At 48.3% G+C, this 19110-nt stretch overlaps 1 protein-coding gene and 1 long non-coding RNA gene across 2 annotated transcripts in view; both read right to left on the bottom strand.

The window, feature by feature from the left end:
* The window catches only part of LOC125943541 (uncharacterized), a 48994-nt gene extending 38126 nt beyond the window's left edge, over positions 1 to 10868 (bottom strand). The window contains exon 1 of the mRNA XM_049662911.1: positions 10718 to 10868. The gene's annotated coding sequence lies outside the window, so the exon portion shown is untranslated. The remainder of the gene's footprint in view (positions 1 to 10717) is intronic.
* A 6192-nt stretch (positions 10869 to 17060) lies between these two features.
* Positions 17061 to 19049, bottom strand: LOC125943662 (uncharacterized). The gene is made up of 2 exons (XR_007465824.1): positions 18746 to 19049; positions 17061 to 17941 (listed from the first exon to the last, which is right to left on the bottom strand). It is a non-coding gene; the product is annotated as an uncharacterized LOC125943662 (long non-coding RNA).
* Positions 19050 to 19110: the final 61 nt, after the last annotated feature.

The raw sequence follows: 19110 nt of genomic DNA, 5'->3' as shown, positions 1-19110 counted from the left end.
AAGAAAAGCCCTCTACACCTTCGAGTCTTGAAAGGCAGGACGTAAAGCTTACTTTACAAATATTCAATGACTATTTACCAGAGGCGTTACGTGCTCTTGGAGCAAAGCACAACCTATTCTCTTTCGAGGCCACGGCTACATTCGTCGAGATCATACTCAAGTGGTGGAAAATTGTAAACGTCAACAGTAGCGCACCCAGGATCTCTGCCAGGGGGGGGGGGGGGGGGGGGTTGACAGTTTGCCAATACCATCTAAACAGCACTAATTTCGATTTCTTCAAGGGAAATTGTCAAAAAATGCGCTTTTTTGCGAGTGTGCAGACGATTGCGCGTCTTACATCTTAGTTGCAGAACTCCAATGCGCAAGGAAAGAAAAGGGGTTAAACAAAAGGGGGGGTTAAGTCGGCCTCAGAGGGGGGGGGGGGGTTACAACCCCCGAATCCCCCCCCGTCGGTGCGCCACTGACGTCAAAACTCCATGGAAGGGAGAAAGGCTTAGAGATCACTTCCAACAACCAGTGCTTTCCATTGATAACGATCCAAAAATTGACTTCTTGCACATGTTTCTGAAGTGGCTGGATGAGTGGAAGAACAAAGGTTTTGACAACGGTACTCTGACAAAGGAGACTCACGCTGCTCTCGAACACACCACCTATGTGCTTGTTGAGCTCGCTAGGTACAGCTTCGAAGAGCTTGGAATGTCATATGTCCTTTTTGAGAAGATTCAGACAGACTGCCTTGAAGATCGGTTTGGAAAGTATAGGCAGCTGGCAGGTGCGCAATATCACATCTCCATCAGGCAGATATACGAAGTCGAAAACAAGCTGCGCCTGCAGAGCACCTTGCCTACAGTTTCCCCTGGCCAGCACTGGGAATGTGTCCGAAAGCAAGTCGAGGCATTGCTTCCCAGCAGCAACGTTGTTGTTACCAGCCAGGCTCTTACGAAGATGCAGGACGTCGTCCCAGTCCTCGTCTACGTTGCAGGTTATGCAGTATACGGGACCCTTAAAAAGTTGAAGTGCGAGCAATGCAGGGACTCGTTGACCGTGGACAAGATCACAGTCTCTGCCACAAACGAACATTATGGTCTTGTGAAGCAGCTGGACCGAGGAGGTTTAGTTTATCCATCAATGTTTGCACTTAACGCAGTTGCTCATAGCTACGTTGTAGTAGAGCAGCTCGCTACAGAGCCAGCACTGCTTATGATGCCTGAACAACGCCAGGTGGTAACGAAAATGACGCTACAATTGCTGGCTAGTGAAGAGCAGTCCGACTTCGATACGTGTGAGAATGGCCACACAGTTGAATTAGTGCTTAAACACATCCTGCGGTGCAGCACCAACATTCTGCTCCAAAATCAAAAAACGATGGCTGACTAATGGAGTAGCACACGAGGAATAAGGATTATAAACAGGGATAAGGTGCCTCAGAAAGGCTGGCCAACGTTCCGATAGGAGGACCGATAGGAGGCCTTTGACGAAGATAGGTCCTCCTATCGAAACGTTGGCCAGCCTTTCTGAGGCACCTTATCCCTGTTTATAATCCTTATTCAACATTCTGCTAAAGAACTTTTGTAGGAAGCTGAACGACAAACTTCTCGACGCTGCCGATAAATAAAAAAAAAGGAAAGCCACAACTCTCGAGGCCAAATAACTGCATGCATTGCTTCTAATATAAAGCCAGCACAAAAAGAAACTGGGCTTCGTAAATAAATGTTTTGCTGCTACAGTTTTCTGGCGTTCTATTCTTTTTTAAATACATGCATGCTTGTTCTTGCAGAAAAAAAATGTTTGCGCGCAATGCACCTGCGAGACAACCTCTCTTGAACAGCGTTCCATATCTTTTTTTTTTTTCAATCCGCCCCATCGTGTGACGTCACGCGAAGAGAGCTAAGGCCTTCATATTTTTCTAGAGGTTGTTGGGCAGGCACGCGCGGTCGCTCGGGCGACGCGGAGGAGAACGCCCCCCTCCCCCGCTCTCTACCATCCCTCCGGAGCGGCAGCGCGACTGGAAGACGGGGCGCTTCCTTCCCGCTTCCCGCCCTTGCGTGCACGAGATTGAGCCGCGATCGCCGGCTCACCCTCGCAAGCTTTCACTCGCCCGCATACAACGCGCGGTGACGATTTTATCGCCCGAGCACTTTGCACGGAACTTCACGGCGGCGGCGACGGCTGAAATGAGCCTAGAGTGTCCATATAATTGCTATCGCAATAAAACAGATATCTACACTGATATCTACTTTACTGGCGAAACGCGGTACATCGGACATAGTCAAACATGGCCATGCCTTCATTCAGCATAGTGCTCGTGCGTCAGTACTATGCACTTTGAAGTGGAATGAAGTAGTACGAAGAGGGTTCACGGGCAGAACATCGGGCTGCAGTGCCGAAGGAACCGGGTCACGACTATGACAGACACCCCAGATGAATGAGGAACCATTTTCATGCAACATATGGTCACTGCGTATGTACCACTAAGTGTGTGCCGATCTTCAATGGAAAAGAACTGCTTAAACAATTCTTCGATGCTGTGCAGTATCAAACCCGCGTGATATATAGTCAGACAATCTTGTCGGGATATATATTTACGCAAGCGCTGATTAAGCGCGGAAGAAGACATTTCTTTTTATATTGGGTTGTGGGATTACCAGGATCACAAGCTGCCCGTGGTGCTGTTATGGGCACACCTCATCTTGGTAACACGTAAGAGCGGTGCACTCCAAGTGGCGCATCCTCTCCTGTTTATGAAAAGTCAAATCCATCCAAACTTCTATTGTTGAAGGGGCCATGACACCAAATTTTCGAGCATAAATTATACATTGCCTGCTAAATTGTACGCGTCCCACAGCAAGCTGTCAAAATTTGAGTGCATTCAATGCAGTAGAAAATTTCTATGGCAATTTTTGTAATGTCGCAGTTGAGCCGTAAAACAGTCTGCTAATACTGAGTGGTGACGAAATAAATGGGTACCCCCGGAAACGGCTCTCCCGGGTAACAGAAGCCGGCTCTTCGAAAGCAATGATTTTATGTACTGCCAACACCTGGAAGTGATTGCAGGAGCTGGAAATACGTTATGGCCGCCATGCATAGTTTTGATTTTAGCATGTGCGTTTCGGAGCATCTCTGTGGTTTGCTACTGCTTTTTATCGCGTAAGTGAAAGAATTGCGAGCACAATTTAGCGGTGACGCCGTTGCTACGCCGTTAGGTGCTAGGGCGTGCAGAGAAGACACCCGATGTGGTATCGAACTGTTTCAAAGCAGACGACAGAGGTGGGCCCTAGGCTCTTGACGTCACAAAGCTTTGCCAAAATGGTGGTTGCTGTCGGTGGAAGGGCTTGCGAGGCAGCGATTTCACATTGAAATTTCTGGTTAGAATGTGCGCTGAGAGTCCAGTTTTATTATGTTTACAACCATACTAGGCCATCTACCCTCAGTTCCAAAGGCAAACTTAGAACAGTTGGACGACCATGTAATATGGCCCCTTTAAGACAGCGTCAGCCATGAGCAATCGCACCGCTGTAGCCGCAAGGGTTTCGAACATACAACTAAACTTTCTTGCAAGCTTGTTATTTGCAGGACATCAGGATTTTGCCAGACAATTTTCTACAATGAGTCAACACTTGGTCTTTCCACTACCTGCGAAGTTTCATGACAATTCTACCGTCGTACCTCCGAGGATTCTTTGTAAATACGTTCATGAGCAAAACTAACGGTGACGTCTGCAATGATGCGTTATTGACAATTGGGTAGATTGATGCTCTGGAATGCCATCACTCACCAAAATTGCACGCATGGCATCTTGCTTCACCTGGCTCTTCAGTAGCGCCCACTTTCGATCAAGAGTTCAAGCACACCAGGTATACGTACATTTAACAACCTGATGACGGCTGTGTTACAGCAGCTAGGTATGAACCATTAAGGCTACACGGAGCTGGCTATACCAAGAGCTGACCGTTGCGCCAGCTCAAACTACTACTAGTCTCACAGGTTTCGTCTTCAGGTTGTTCGAATTCTACGATCACAACGTACGACCATGCCCTCACCAACTATCCGTCGAGCTGACCAAGGCCTTAACGCCGCCATCGATGGCAGCTCTTCCCATCACACGCCTTGGACTAAGGCCTTCGAGGGGTAAATTCCTCGTTGGCGTCACCTATTCTACTCGTACGGGCGCGGTACGTCGGACAGACTATCTCACGCCTTACGGCGCTCTACCTTCAAAATAACATCACTGGTTTTCCCGGAGGAGCAGTAGGGGCCGTAGTAGAGGCCGGGCCTGCTCTCCTGGAGCAGTATCTTCGACTTTCTTTTTCTCTTTCGTTTGGTGCTCTCCTTGAACGTTTCAAGGGCATTTTTAATGGTCCCTTCAAGTTAAAACGTTTTGAAAAGTCACGGAAAGCAGCATACGATAAAGCCTGGCCCGAGCGAAGATACTGCTCCAGGAAAGCAGGCCCGGCCTCTACTACGGTCCCTACTGCTCCCTCGGGAAAATCAGCGATGTTATTTTGAAGGTAGAGCACCGTAAGGCGCGAGAAAGGTATAATCCGGCATGACTTATACACCACGAGCGGATAAAGGCTGTCCGACGTACCACGTCCGTGTGAGGAGAATAGGTGATGCCAACAAGGGCTCTACCCCTTCGAGGTCACAGCACGATCGAATGCTCTCCTCAAGTGCAGCCAATAACTTTACCAGAGTTTGACCTATAGCGTAGCCTGCCCAAGATCGAGCCGCTGCCTTCGCGTTCTCACAGCGTCGCTGGCCCTGTGGAACTACGCAATTGGCCGCTGCTGCCCCCACCATTATTAGGTTATTCAGCGTTCTCCATCTAACCTTAACTACGTGTCTCAACTGGTTTCCGCCTCGTGGCTGCACCTGTCAATTGAACCATGGGCTTTGCGGCAGCACTAACATGCTCGCTACGCCATGAGATCCTGGTTTGTGCCACAACCCAGCAAAGACCTCCAATGACACAGGGCACGTGGCCCTGTGATGTTTGCCGCCTTTTAGATTTGGCATCCACAAATATTTTTCACTGAAATCTTCGCCATCTGCGCTTACGAAAACTACCACACGACGAGGCTGCTCGAAGATCACTCGCGCTCCTGTGCGAAGCGGTCCGGTGGGCCTAGAAAGACTTGCATGAAGGCTTCCTGGCTTAGTCCTGCGGCGAATGCTATGCTGTTCTACCAACAGGGCTCGATAAGACCGCCTGCAATTCACATAGTCACTTTCTTTTGCAAAAATTCTTCGCCCCACCAACGTGGCTGCCTGCACGGCGCATCTGTCAACGCATCGCCAACACCACTCGAACGACTCGCACCTGCTCTTTTTTCAAAGGACAAAGCAACTGTCGTGTCTAAGCCGACAACACCCAGCGCGCAGACGCAATTCTGTTTCCGCCTTTATTGCCCCATGCCGACAGTTTAAGGCCTTTTACCTCCATGTGTACGTTTCCCGACATTGTCGCGTGCGGCCCTACGCAGATCAACCATACATGGTACGCCACACACAGGAAGTTTAATGCGTAGCATTCTTAGGGCACTTCAAGTCTATCTATGTAGGTTTGTATCGAACCGTTTTCCGGCCAACCTGGATCACTGGGTATTCCTTGGTCGAATGAGCAGCGCATTGGGCTGCTGTGCTGAGGGAACCGGGCTCGAACCCAACCGTCGGACCAGTTTGGGTCACTGAGTATATGCTAATATGTACATATGTGCCGCTCTTCAACGGACCTCTTTCACGCCAACATGGGTCATTGTGCTCGTAGATGCGGGACTGGGTAGGTACTACTGTTCAAAGAAACTCTGACGCCGACTTGGAGCATTGGATATGTGCCACTCGGTCTATGCTTGCTTTCAATGAATGTCTTTGAGGCCCAATTGAGTAACTAGGTATGTGCTACTGAAAACGTGCCACTCTACGATGACGAAAAAATCTCAAATATTTTCGCTGCTGAGCGGAATCAAACCCACCTCAGAAGGATTCCTTAAGAACAGCAACCCGATGCTTTAGAAGGCCGCGCCACAAATGCACCGAGTATGTGCCGCTTTTCAATGAACGCCTTTCACGCCAACGTTTTAGCGAGGTGCGTCAGGAATGCACTGGGTACAGTGGCGCACCGACGGGGGGGGATTCGGGGGTTGTAACCCCCCCCTGATGCCGACTTAACCCCCCCCCCCCTTTTTGTTTAACCCCTTTTCTTTCCTTACGCATTTGAGTACTGCAACTAAGATGTAAGACGCGCAATCGTCTGCACACTCGCAAAAAGCGCATTTTTTGACAATTTCCCGTGAAGAAATCGAAATTAGTGCTGTTTAGATGGTATTGGCAAACTGTCAACCCCCCCCTGGCAGAGATCCTGGGTGCGCTACTGACTGGGTATGCGCGGCTCTTCAATGAACCGCTCGCCAACTTGGGTCTCTGAGTATGTGCGGCGGGTAACGAAGCAATCCTCAGCGTTCGCATAAAAAAAGTCGCAGTTTAGCCTGAAAGGCGAAGCATCAATTGCGATAGCAAATTTGTAGAGAGCTATACGGAGTAATGATAGTAGCTTTATCAGCTGTATAAACTTGGACATGCAGCAGCACCGGCAACACGCAGAACTGTTGTCGACGCCGTCGGCGTTTTGCCCGCGTTCGCTCAAAATGCGTGCGGCGTTGGTGACTGTTGCCGGAGCCTCTGATATAAAAAAAGTTGCAGTGGCTTAGCTCGGCTATGCCAGGATATACGTAGCGCTAGCAAAGGTTCAGCTGATTATTCTTAGCTTTCCTGGTTGTCTAGATTGTCAAGGATTAGCTTGATTGTCATGCTTACTGCTGCTCCAATGACACACACGCGGTATACGGATTATGTGGCACATGTATATTTATTTTTGCTCAACGTCACGTTGCTTCTCTATTGCCACAAAGACGGCTCGGTGATCAGTGAAGTAACACGCTGCCGTCTCTATGGCCCCAACACAGTATTTGGAGTTGTCTGTCGTCGTCATCGACGGCGTTTTGTTGTTGCTGCAGGGGTGGTCGGGCACGTCGCTCAGCCTCCTGGCGACGCCGCTTTGCTAGACGTTCGTCCCTTTGCTCCAGTGTCTCCGCAGCACGTTTAGCCTTCTTCTGTTCATTCCTCCTACGCTCAACCGCTAATTGCCAGGCAACTACTTCGGGATCCGATGAGTCAAGCTTCTCCGTTCTTCTGCGCTGTTGAGCAGCATTTGCGCTCTCCTTCTCCATGGCTATACCACACTGGCAAACGCCAGTCAGAAGCGCAGCGGCTCTAGCGCAGTGTCAGACGGCGACTGCACAGCGAGCGCGCGCCGGCGCCAGTGCGTCTACCACGGCTACGACATCACTCCTCTGGAATGCGCAGACCGGCGGCGGTGAGTCGCGCGCGGCGGCGGCGGAGTGCGCGAGAGGTGCCGGCTCCGGTGGCTCCAGTGCGCAAGCCGTGTGACATCACTGATCCTTGCGCATGCGCAGCACGGCTCTTGATGTGCCGCGGTAGCGGCGCTAATTGGCGTGGAGTGTTCTTCACGAATAGGGTGCCTCGATGTCAGCGCCGCCGTTCAGGGTGGTGCCAACCTTTGACCGCACCCGCGCCGCCGCTTTCTCGCTGCGACGCCATCTTGAGTCACAGCGAGCGGTTGTGAGTGCTTGGTGCCGGTGCTTAGTTCGAGACACAGTGCGCGCGGATGCTTCGCTGACGCTTCTACTTGCTGGACAGTGTTCAGCCGCATGAATGACAAGCTTGACAAGTGCATCGAGTCGACATGACGGGCTGTTGTGTTCCCAAGTGCACCGGATCGACGCGTAAAGGGCTTCGTTGTTTACGCTTCCCCCGGGACCCAGAGCGAAGGAAGAGATCGGAAGCCCAAGTAAAGCGGTATCACTGGAAGGCAACGGATAGCTCCTACATTTGCGAGGTAAGTGTCAAGAAAGTTTAGACTATCGCATCGTGTTTTTCATAAATAAGAAACTATTCTCTGATCCTCGCTCACGAACTAAGCACTGCACCGATGCTGAGTAGCCTATGGTTTGCGAGCGCGCGTCGCATAGGCTTTTGCCGTTTTGATCAGCCCAGTCTATGCGAGTAGTACCCTTATTTTAAGAACTGACGAAAATGCTTCGCCGCGAAATAGCCTTACATTAGCTACAAATCGTCATGTAAACCACCTATTTTACTTTTTCACGGGAAGCACACATCGTGTCTCTCTTGTTTCTTTTTTTTTTCCCCTCAGTTTCTTTTTTCGCTACTGGTTATTTGGGACTGAAGAACGCAGTGCTTCTTCTGGGGGGAGCGGCTGTTGTGTACGTGGCTAGCGAAGCATTGTGATTATCTCTATTCTCAGCAGATATCTTGCGGATCTCAGGTTGTTACGTCATATAGCTGATTTTTTAGACGAATATATTTGTAGCGTGGTGCTCGTAAGCCGATGGTCATTCGTGCTCATTCCCGATCGTAGTGGGTACTGTGACGGTCTTTAAATGCCTGTGCACGGTATGCCCAGGTGTAGTAGCGTTAAGGGGCATCATGGGACCAAAATGTTTCGGCGCTTTTTGGCATGGTGTCTGTTGTAGCCTGTGCATTTCTTCGAAACGTGTGTAGCGAGGTAATACAGCATTCCTTCTGCGAAATTTTATTTTTAAGCACTGTAATGGGTTCTCTGTATTTACAAGGCAACTTTTCATATCAATAATCACTTTTGTTGTTTTACTTGTACTTCGAAACACTTTGAAGAGGACCAGTACGAGGGAAATCGACAGGATGGGCGCCGTCTGTTAAAGCCAACAGCCCTACATCATCATGGACTATATTTTCGAAGTGAAAAACATTGCTAATCTGTATTTGACTGTCTTAGTTTCATTTACGGTTTTTGTACGCGATATGTATGCAGTGTTGTTTATTTTTTCAATGTAGTTATCAGTGTTCTAATGGTTATTTATAAAATGTTCTGTACTCGCCATCGATGTGTTTGGCTGATGCAACGTATTCGATGGTAGCTGATGTATTCTGGCTGGATATCTTGATTAATATTACCCTCGGTTGTGTTTTCTTGTTTTCGTTTATATTGTGTGTAATAAGGTTGATGTACTCACTTGAACCCCCCCCCCCCCCCATGTAATGAATAAATTTTTAAAAAACTCTCACTATCCCGAATTGTGTGTCGAGCCTACCTTGCGAATTTCTTTTTTTTATATTTTCTTTCAACATAACCTTCAGGCGCCACACAGTACATATAATTTTTGATGTACATATCTCTTTCATGATTGATTGTACTAGACATTATAAGTAAATGTATTTTGTGCATCGTTTCGTTTCTTGTGTGTACTACGCAAGATTGACACAGACAAGTTACGTTACATGTTTCTCTAGAGCACTAACTAATCCTTATTTTCACATCGCAGTTATTTTTACACCAGCTTAATCCTGTCAGCACACAGTTTTGTGGGCAAAAAAAAAGCAAAATTGCGCGTAGATATCGTCAAATAATTGCAACGAACGCGAAGAGCACGCGCAACGCAAGGGAAACTAACCGCCGTGCGCGAGTGGCTGGCTACGGTAAAGGAGACGTGACGTGTAAACCAATATACAACAGCGAAAAACTTCCACACACAGGGGGTCGCAAACCTTACATACCAAGCATCGAAGCGCAAAAAAATAGTGCGTATTTCAAACATACACACGGCATATTAAATGTAAATTGAATTAGGCAACTTGGGGCATGTTGCCGGCGCCATACATTTACGTCTTGGACCTTCGACGAGTTAACGGCTATTGGTTATAAAGATGTGCAGATGCGATACCGATAAAAAAATCCTCATCTAGGCAAAGCACTTGAACGCAAGCGTAGCTGAGTCTCAGCTCGTGTGACTCAATATGGCGGCGCCAGCGGGGTTGTCTCCACCCTGGACGGCGGCGCTGGGCATCGAGGCACCCTATTCACGAAGCGCGAAAGAGCAGTCCCGCTGCAGTACACGTCTCATACATAACTCGTTTCGACGGTGGCAGTACGTCGTGTCGCTTTATTGATTCAGTGCTAACACAGTACCTTCGAGAGTCATCGTGAAATGGGTCCTGCCGCAATTTTAACGCGAAAGCGTTAAGGGCATCGTGTCGCAGAAAATCCGGCGTCGGTGTCGGCGTAAGCGCCGGCATCCGTGGCAGAGAAAATAATCGCGAACCACCCCGACCACGCAGGCCCCCTGGGTGGCGCAGAGGCGCTGCTGAACTAATCGCATTCCTCAAAGCAAAATGCGTCAGAAAATCGTAAAGTACGACGTAACCACAACCCACAGACGTGACAGCGTCGGACTGTAATTTGAATATACGAGAAAAGATAATTCTCTTACGCGGAAACTCAAACACAAGCCCATATTTTCCAGCATTTCTACCACTCGCGTACAGCGGCGCGCACCTGTTTGCTACTTGCAAAAAGATTATCCAGACGGCGCTCGCCTCCTAGGCAGCCTAAGGCGGCATTGGCATGCGGAGGTGAAGTTGGTGAAAAAAAAAAAAAAAAAAACGCTGCAGTTGCCGGGAAGCCTGATAAACAGCCATGGATCTATCAATGCTATCGCGTTCCACTCTTAAAGGCGAAGCTTAAGCGTCCTCCAATTTTTTTTTTTTTTTTTTCGCAGCTAGTCGCACTTGCGTGACTTCGCCTCCTTTAGCTGACGCTATACAACAGCAACTGTACCTCAGGTAAAGTTAGATAGATGTTCACCTTTTTCTCCTGCGCTGTCTTCTCAGACGTCGGTCTTTTCTTAGGCGTCCTCTCGGTTTTGATGCTGATCTCTCGGCTGTGCTAGTACGTGGCCTCGCGATCCCGAGCTGTTCTTCTTCTGCCTGGTCACGCGGGCTCGCTCGCTCGTGCTGCTTGCTCCTTAAACCATGGCACTTATGCCCACTATGTGGGATTGGCCAAGAAGCAGGTGGTTAAAGGGGGATGAGAGATAAAACCTAAATAAAAAGGTAAGGCAGGAAGAATTTGTACAAATAATATTGAAATAGAATAATTTTAGAAAGACATCGCTTTTTATTCTTGATATTAGGCAAACATGATTAGCAAACAGGTTGCCCATTCGGAGGTATCAAAATGATTTCTAATACGATCGGCAATCTTATGACAAATTAGTTCAAGAAATTACCCCGGTATTCTCCTTGCCACAGAGGCAGAAAAATATCGCGAAAGGGACAAAGGCGCAAAGAAGAAGTGGGTTGTGCCATTTCGATGAGCAACAAGAACAACCTAGGGCACCATACCAACTTGCCAAGTTGACCATTTTTCTGTGGCATCTTCTCCTCGTGTCACAGAGATATTCGCAAATATGGCCATGCAGACGTTCCTGTGGCTGACACACAATGCAGTTGCTCCGAAGGAGAGAATATTCTGAGAATTCGCAGATATGGCAGTAGAGCATAGAGGAGACGGCGCCAGATCAGACCTGTGTAGATAAAAATTTGATGGTGAAATACGGAACAAAGTATCTTGTGAGGCAGATTTTCAACTTACGCGTGGTGTACCACCAATTGACCCATGTGAGAAAAACAAACGGTTAAAGCCTGTTATTGGATTGTCAGTTTGGAGAATCTGTAAAATTAGAGAATTTTCTTATCGAACTTAGCTTCGGTGACATAAGCAGAAGTTGGCAGAACAGACGTAACTAGGCCGCCAAGAAATATACGGGCTAATGTGTCGGCCGTTTAATTTAAAAACCATATCGCGATCACCTTGTACCCACATGCAACGCAACAGACGTAATTTAAAGGAAATGAATTATTCAAATGTATTCAGACCGTGGTTTTGAATGTACTTGATATGCAGTGATGTGCAAGTGATATGCAGACTGACAAAGTATATCTCCCTATAACAGCTCTCAAAAAATTTAATGAAAGTTGTCAAAGAGCGACAATACTCGCTAACAAATCTGCCTTAAAAATGGTGTATGTTGATCTGGAAAACATCGCGAACTCGACCAGGTTAGTGACTCAGAATGCATCCCCAAAGCCTATAGTGATGTCTCAGTGAAGAAAAACCATGCAGTCATCACCTGCAGTCACGAATTCTGCGAAGTTCATTCCGAAGTACATGCCGCGCGGTAGATGCTATATAGCTGCCAACCATCGACGCGACGTCGGATCCTCGAACCGGGTACTCGACGTCCACCGTTAAGAGGTGGAAACACATATCTAAGGTTCGGCACTTGACGTTAGGCTGCCTCGATTTCCCCTCGCCCTGCTCCATGGGGCATGTGCGCATAGAGGCACCCTATTTGACACCAGCGGGCCCCACGTCACATCACTTTCGGCGGAATCCATCTCACGATTACTGTCGACGGTGATGAGCTTAACATTGAATCTATACAGGGTGTCCCAACTATCGGACACCAACATTTACAAATATGCAAATGCCACGTATAGCTGAACAGAACCAAGGTAATGTTGTTCGCCGTTGCTTGGGGATACTCACATTATTTCTTGCATTCCGCCTAATTACACAATGAGTCTTAATTAGTTAATCAACTTCGCAAATATTATAATTAGACGAAAAGTGTCAATGAGAACATCGTAGAGCAACATGAAAAACACCCGATACAGCTTTCCGTTGCTCAATACGTGTTACATAAATGGGTTTTTTCCGAACGTGAAAGAAGCCCGCGAATACACAAAAAATTGCCGCGCAACTGGCAGCTCGAGACACTTTGCGGGCTTCTTTCACGCTCGGGAAAACACTTTAATGTAGGGTTTACGTTGGCGGCGGCTGGGCGCGGCCGCGCGGGCGCTATCTTGAAAGCGATCTGCGATGGGTATAGTTTAGGTGAGCGGAGAGCTGATAGCTTCATCATAGAGAAAGAAATTCAACAAGAGGGGACACTCGGCGCAAACTGGCAACAGGAAATACGTCACGCTAGTATTCACATCGTCCGATAGCTGCCGCGAGCATCGGGAAAAAAAAAGAATGTCAAATTAGGTTAACAATTAGGTTGTTTCATTTTTTTTTCTTTTTTATTCTTTGTCGCTGAAGATGAAAAAAAAAAACCTTGCATGTAGGTGAACATATACTTTGCCGGCTTACTTTTCTTGCGTTACCTAGCGACAGGCCAATGACTCGCCAGATGCAGGCATCGTGCGCCAGACACGCCATCGAAGCGGGCGAGGCCCGCTGCGCATGTGAGCGCTCGCCTGTTCGGCAAACCGTGTGTGTGTGTGTGTGTGTTTACTATTTTTTCTTAGAGGTAGCCTGGTTTCTTAGGCTCTCGGCGTATTGCGTTCCTTCTGCACCACGACACGGCACCACTGCACTATTGGACTATACGGAAAGGTGACAAATATTGTTGGACGGTCTGCGACGCATCTATATAGGCTTACGGTAAGGAACTGAGACATATGGCGCACTTAGCGAAAAACAGCTCGGCCGTCCTGGCGCAGTTAACTTGAGTTAATGAATCGTACTGGAACATGTTTCCGACGCTTTCTATTAGCCCCAACATTATTGGAACTTATTTCAGTGCTTTTAAAGCATGCTGGCCGCACAGGGCACTACGAAGCAGTTAGCGAGAAACAGCTCGGCCGTGCTGCAGCGCAGTACTGCATGCATCTTACTATATAGGACAAGTTTGTGGCGCTTTCTCTGGCGCACAACATTACTGAAACGCAATTTCGCTACTTTGGGGGGTATAGTTTTGAGGCACGCTGGCCGCACAGGGCGCTGTGACGCAGTTAGCGAGAACCAGCTCGGCAGTGGTGACATATATAGTTTGGTGTGTACTGAATCTTAGTGGGGCAAGCTTGTGACGCTCTATATGGCCCCGCAACAACATATACCTTCTTTCGGTACTCACGCGCTTGACAAAAACGCGATGAGCGATTTTCAAGTGTGATAACACGGGGGTGCGAGGCTTGCGCCGGCGCTCAAGAACCAGGTACATGTAACTCAAACATTCAGTCTTCTGAACGACTGGAAAGAAGCTTTGCACCCACGCATTTGTCATGAGTGCGAGTAAAAGGCATTCTGCGAGCGTCTAGCATGGTCTGGCTGGGAGCTCCTGTTGTGGCCATCTTTGTACGTATAGCGTACCATCGCGTCGTCTTGAAGCCTAGTTGTTTTGGTAACACGCAGTCGCCCGTGTATTTGTGCCGTTAAAGTGAAGGGAATAATGCCCAGGAACGGGGGAATGCTTGGAAATCAGATGTTTTCTTCATATTTTGTGGTATTATTTGGGATGAGTCTGGTATTTTCTATGCCATGTATGTAAACATGAATTGCTTTTGTTTCTAATGCCGCCCATTCACCACTTTTGTATGTTTCGCCAATACACGCTGTATTCCTATGTCTAAATACCAAATGACAAATGCTTTTAATTTACTTCTTTCAGCTGATGCCGTCCGGCGGAGCTTCGTACGGAAATTACTACGGCTTACCTGGTGCCACAACGTCGGATGAATGCACAAGAAGACCGGAACGAGCATTTGGATAGAGCAAAATAAACGTTTCCTCATTGCACAGGGCGTCTTGCGTCTACTTTATGAAAGTGCACGTGGCACAGATACCATAGAAGCTTGCAAAGATCGTTCGCAATCATTTTTACTAAATAATAAAACAATTCCGCACCAAGACAGCGCGGGGTAAGTTGTTGAAGCAAGAAAATACCGGACCGAGCGGCGCAGCCGGCGTAACGCCAGCCAGCTAGCATTTAAAACGCGCGCGCCCAGAACCGAAACCAGAAGTGTTTTTTCAGGTATTCATGCCGACGGCTTGGTGCGCTTCAGCCCATTCGGCCGCTGGGCTCGTGGCCGAATGGCCACGAATTAGACATCTATACGAAGTATAGATGTCTAATTCGCTATCGCAATCCATCTTCGCCTTCCGGGCGAAACTTCCGACTTTTTTGCTGTACTGGATCTACTGATGCCCCGCAGTCGGTAAATGGTTGATAACTGGGCCAGTTATGGATCCACGAGTCAAAGCAAGGGTTACCAGTCAAGGCGTCATCATGGTCATATCGGGAGACACGCGCGGTGGTTCGCCTGAGACCCCGGCGCCTGCCTGACGTAGTCATAATAAATCTGATTTCCGTTTGGCCCTGACGTCACCACTTAACGCTAAAGTTATGGACAAGGTGCGTTCCTGTCTACCACGCCAATGATATAAGGTATCTGCATGAAGCTCGGTCTGACAAGGTTCATTGGGACATTGTCGGCCCACATCCTCCCTGCCAAGGTCATCGCTAGCTGCTTACCTGCATCGACAGGCACACACGATGGCCGAAAGCTACGCCAATGCCGGACATCTCAGCGCCTACCACCGCGGCCGCTTTCTTGACAACTTGGGTTACCCACTTCGGCTGCCCACCTACTATAATAACACACCGAGGTCGACAATTTGAGGCCAACCTAACGAACCACTCCATCTTATCGGCAACACGCGACTCCATACGACAGCCTACCAGCCCCTTGTAGGCTGTCTGCAGGTTGTAGTCTTCAAGTGACGGTGAAATCTAGCGATTTCATCGACACTTGACTGCGTTCACGGCTCGTCTTCAAACTAGGTGAACCACCTTGCCCTCACACTCCTTAGGCATACGCGCGGCGTTGAATGCTAACATGGGCTACTCCAGCGCCGACATTGTTCTTGGTATGCACCCTCCATATTTCCTGCGACTTTTTCGAAGCTGCAGCTGCCCAGCCTACAACTACGGATTACGTTACGCGATTGCGCACCATGTTCTAGGCCGAACACCAAGTTTCCACTAGGGCAGCCGCATGTTTCTCCAAAGCTTCGGGTGGCATCAAACGATTTTGTGCACCAATCTGCCCATCGTAAGTCGCTTCATGCGCACTACCTATAGCTCTCACCCAGTGCTTGGCCGCCGCAGTAACACCTTCGTGTACATAGAGTCGAGCGCCTCTAAAAAATTACACCATCTTCCCGTAGGGGAACCCTGAGTAGTATGCGAAGCAGTCATGGGGTCGACTCAAGGTAGTTTTATCAGCTGTATAAACTTGGACATGCAGCAGCACCAGCAACGCCTGTTGTCGGTTGCCGGTTTGTGTGGTGTCCTTCGTAAAACATCCGACGGCCTTTCAATGCGATTAGCATTCTTGGGATACTTAATGGGTAGGCCTGGGTCAGCTCCATTGTTCGAATAAACTCTTTGACGCCGACTTGGAGCACTGAGTATGTGCTATTCGGTCTGTGCTTGCCTTCAATGAACGTATTTGCCGCCAATTCGGGTAACTATATATATATATATATATATATATATATATATATATATATATATATATATATATATATATATGAACTCTTGTGGCGTGGGCTCGATTCCGCGCAGCATCGGAGAAATTTAAGGCATCTTAGTCGTCAGTCTAGAGCAGCGCAGCCCCAGTGGCACACACACACACACACACACACACACACACACATATATATATATATATATATATATATATATATATATATATATATATATATATATATATATACGAAAGCTCGATGGTTGAGACCCCTATTCCAGGGCCCCACTGGCACCACTGTTAGGACCGGTAGAATGCAATGGTTGTGCACTTTTCGTTTGGACGACAGTGGCAAGCTCCTATAGTAAGCATTTGTTAAAGCCTGCCGTATGCACTCCAACCCGCTTTTATTATTCTGTAAATTTCGTTCTCATGATCAGGGTTCCCGATGAGCAATTGACCTAGATAAACATACTCCTGTACAGACTCTAGAGGCTAACTGGCGATCATTAATTCTTGTTCCCTTGCCAGGCTATTGAACATTACATTTACCTTCTGCATATTAATCTTCAGCACTACTCTTACACTTTGTCGGTTAAGGTCTTCAATCATTTGTTGCAACTCATCCTTAGTGTTGCTGAACAGGACAGTGCCATCTGCAAGCCGAAGGTTGCCGAGATATTCGCCGTCGACCCTCACTCCTAAGATTCCCCAGTTCAATAGCTTGAATACTTCTAAGCACGCAGTGAACAGCATTGTAGAGATTGTGCATCCTTGCCTGACCCCTTTCTTGTTAGGTAACACACACACACACTTAGGAGTGCTAAATTGAGAAATACAACGTTAAATTTATTCAGCAACGGCCCATAAACGTATTCGTGACGCAACGGAAGTTCATGCGGGCGCAAATGAATCGCCGCTCTCACGCAGCAACAGAGACAAGAAAAGAAAGCGAGGACACACTAAAATAGCAACCACGTAAGAGTTCACGAAATTCCAGCGACTCGTGCTGCCTGAACGACGTGTTCAAATAGGAGCTGTGTCACTGATCGAATGCGTCTGTACACCACGCTCAGCAAATGATACACGCATCGGGTTGCAATTCAGACACACTGCAAAGTACGATCACGCCCCAAAGAAAAATAGTCTCACAAAGACCGTAGGCGGAGCCCAGTGCAAGCGTCCCCGTGCAGGTAAGAACTGCACATATCGTAGCGATTGTGCAACAAGGGAGCCATTATACAGAACAAGAGTGAGAAGAGTAAGGAAGACATGTGGCGTAGTGCGACAGTCTGTTCGTCCGCGCAAGGTTACGCGACACACTTCATACGACAGTCACGTGAAAACAAAACGAAAACTAAAGGTGATCAATACCGAAGCGACCGCAACTAAATGCATTGCTGTTAGTCGTTACATGGCGGTTCGGCGAATAAACGTTTTGGAAGGTGATATTTGTCGTTAAACGCCATTGAAACACAGAAACGAGTGACAGTACTGGCATCGAAAAAAAAATTAAAGGGAAAAGGAAAAGTTAGAAGAGCGTCGAGTCTGGCTTCAAAACTCAAAAGAAGTCGGAGACTAGCATCCTTCGCGGGGAGCCATGGGTGAGCCAAGCTTGCACTTGAAAGCGTGACGGAAGTCCGCGTTGCTGCGGACTGCTGCATTACAGTTCACGCCAAGCGAAAGGTCCGCGGGTTGATGTCGCGTGCACCTGTTTCGGCAAAGATAACACAGAACACTAAGTTAGCAGTTTGATCTAGTCGAACGCCGCTACAACTACGTAATTTACTACCAAATGACCAATATAAAAAAGGGCAACGAAGGAAACTTATGTCACACCACAGGAACTTCCCTAGAAGCCTACAGTCGGCCTGGCGGTGGCAGGCAACGTAGCCGGTGTATTTTAGTACCTGTATAGCCACTGTGGCCAAGCCCCATGCGTAAGCGCCAGTTTTCCATGTGCCCCGTATCATTGTGCTCCGCTCTACACAAAAAGAGTCAACTGTGATTTAGCGAGCACTGTGTTTTCCTTTTCTTTTCCAGACTGCGTAGAAAGGCGCCCTACTTGCGGGTGCAAAGGCTCCTCAACAGGTTTAAGCATTACACAACGGCGCGTGGTTCTTACAGTGCGGATCTCGTTTGCAACGTTTTAAACAACGGTGCCCTTGTATTTTCCTGTTTTGTTTTATTCGGAAGACGCATCTCGAGTCAAAAGTCTTGAAATTAAATGAATATAAAGCTTTACGAACCTTTACCAACGTTAACTTCTTGGTGCATACCAGCAGTCAAACTTTTTTTTTTCGGGGGAGGGGGGGGCGAGTTGATTTATGAAGAAGAACGAAAAATCAAAGCGAAATAAAGCCAAGACCAAATACATCCTATGGACTGTGTACTTTTCTTGTCTTAAATATTTCTTGTTCTTCGCTTCTCGGATAGCTCAGTGGCTGCTACCCCGAGGTTAAAAACCCAGCGCGGCTGTTATTCGAAATCAAAAGCATCCGTGTTGCGCGCGCACCTGCTCCAACAGTACGTGAGGAAGAACAGCTGGTCCGCGTCGTACAGGTGGTCTTTGCCATGCTCGTCCCTAATGGCCAGGCGAGTATTCCCAGCGGCATGATGCCGGCGGTAGTCCTGACCGGAAGCTCTGGCCGAGGCATTCAGTGCGCGCCAGGCGAGACCCAAGGCAATGATCTCGCGCACGTTGCGCAGAAATTCCGCGCTGCAGTTGAGGTCGTCTACGAGCCGCGCGACGTCGCCGAGTTCTGCCCACGAAGGCACGTCGACGTCGCTCTTGAAGTCGACCGCCTGCGTTCGAGAGCGGAAGCGCTACAGAGCACGGCAGTGACCACGAGGCCATGGGCCTCGCGGCCATGGACCTAT

The sequence above is a fragment of the Dermacentor silvarum genome, chromosome 2 (assembly GCF_013339745.2).
Source record: "Dermacentor silvarum isolate Dsil-2018 chromosome 2, BIME_Dsil_1.4, whole genome shotgun sequence".
NCBI lineage: Eukaryota > Metazoa > Arthropoda > Arachnida > Ixodida > Ixodidae > Dermacentor > Dermacentor silvarum.
The sequence above is the reverse complement of the archived record's forward strand: the minus strand, read 5'-3'. Positions and strand labels throughout refer to the sequence as shown.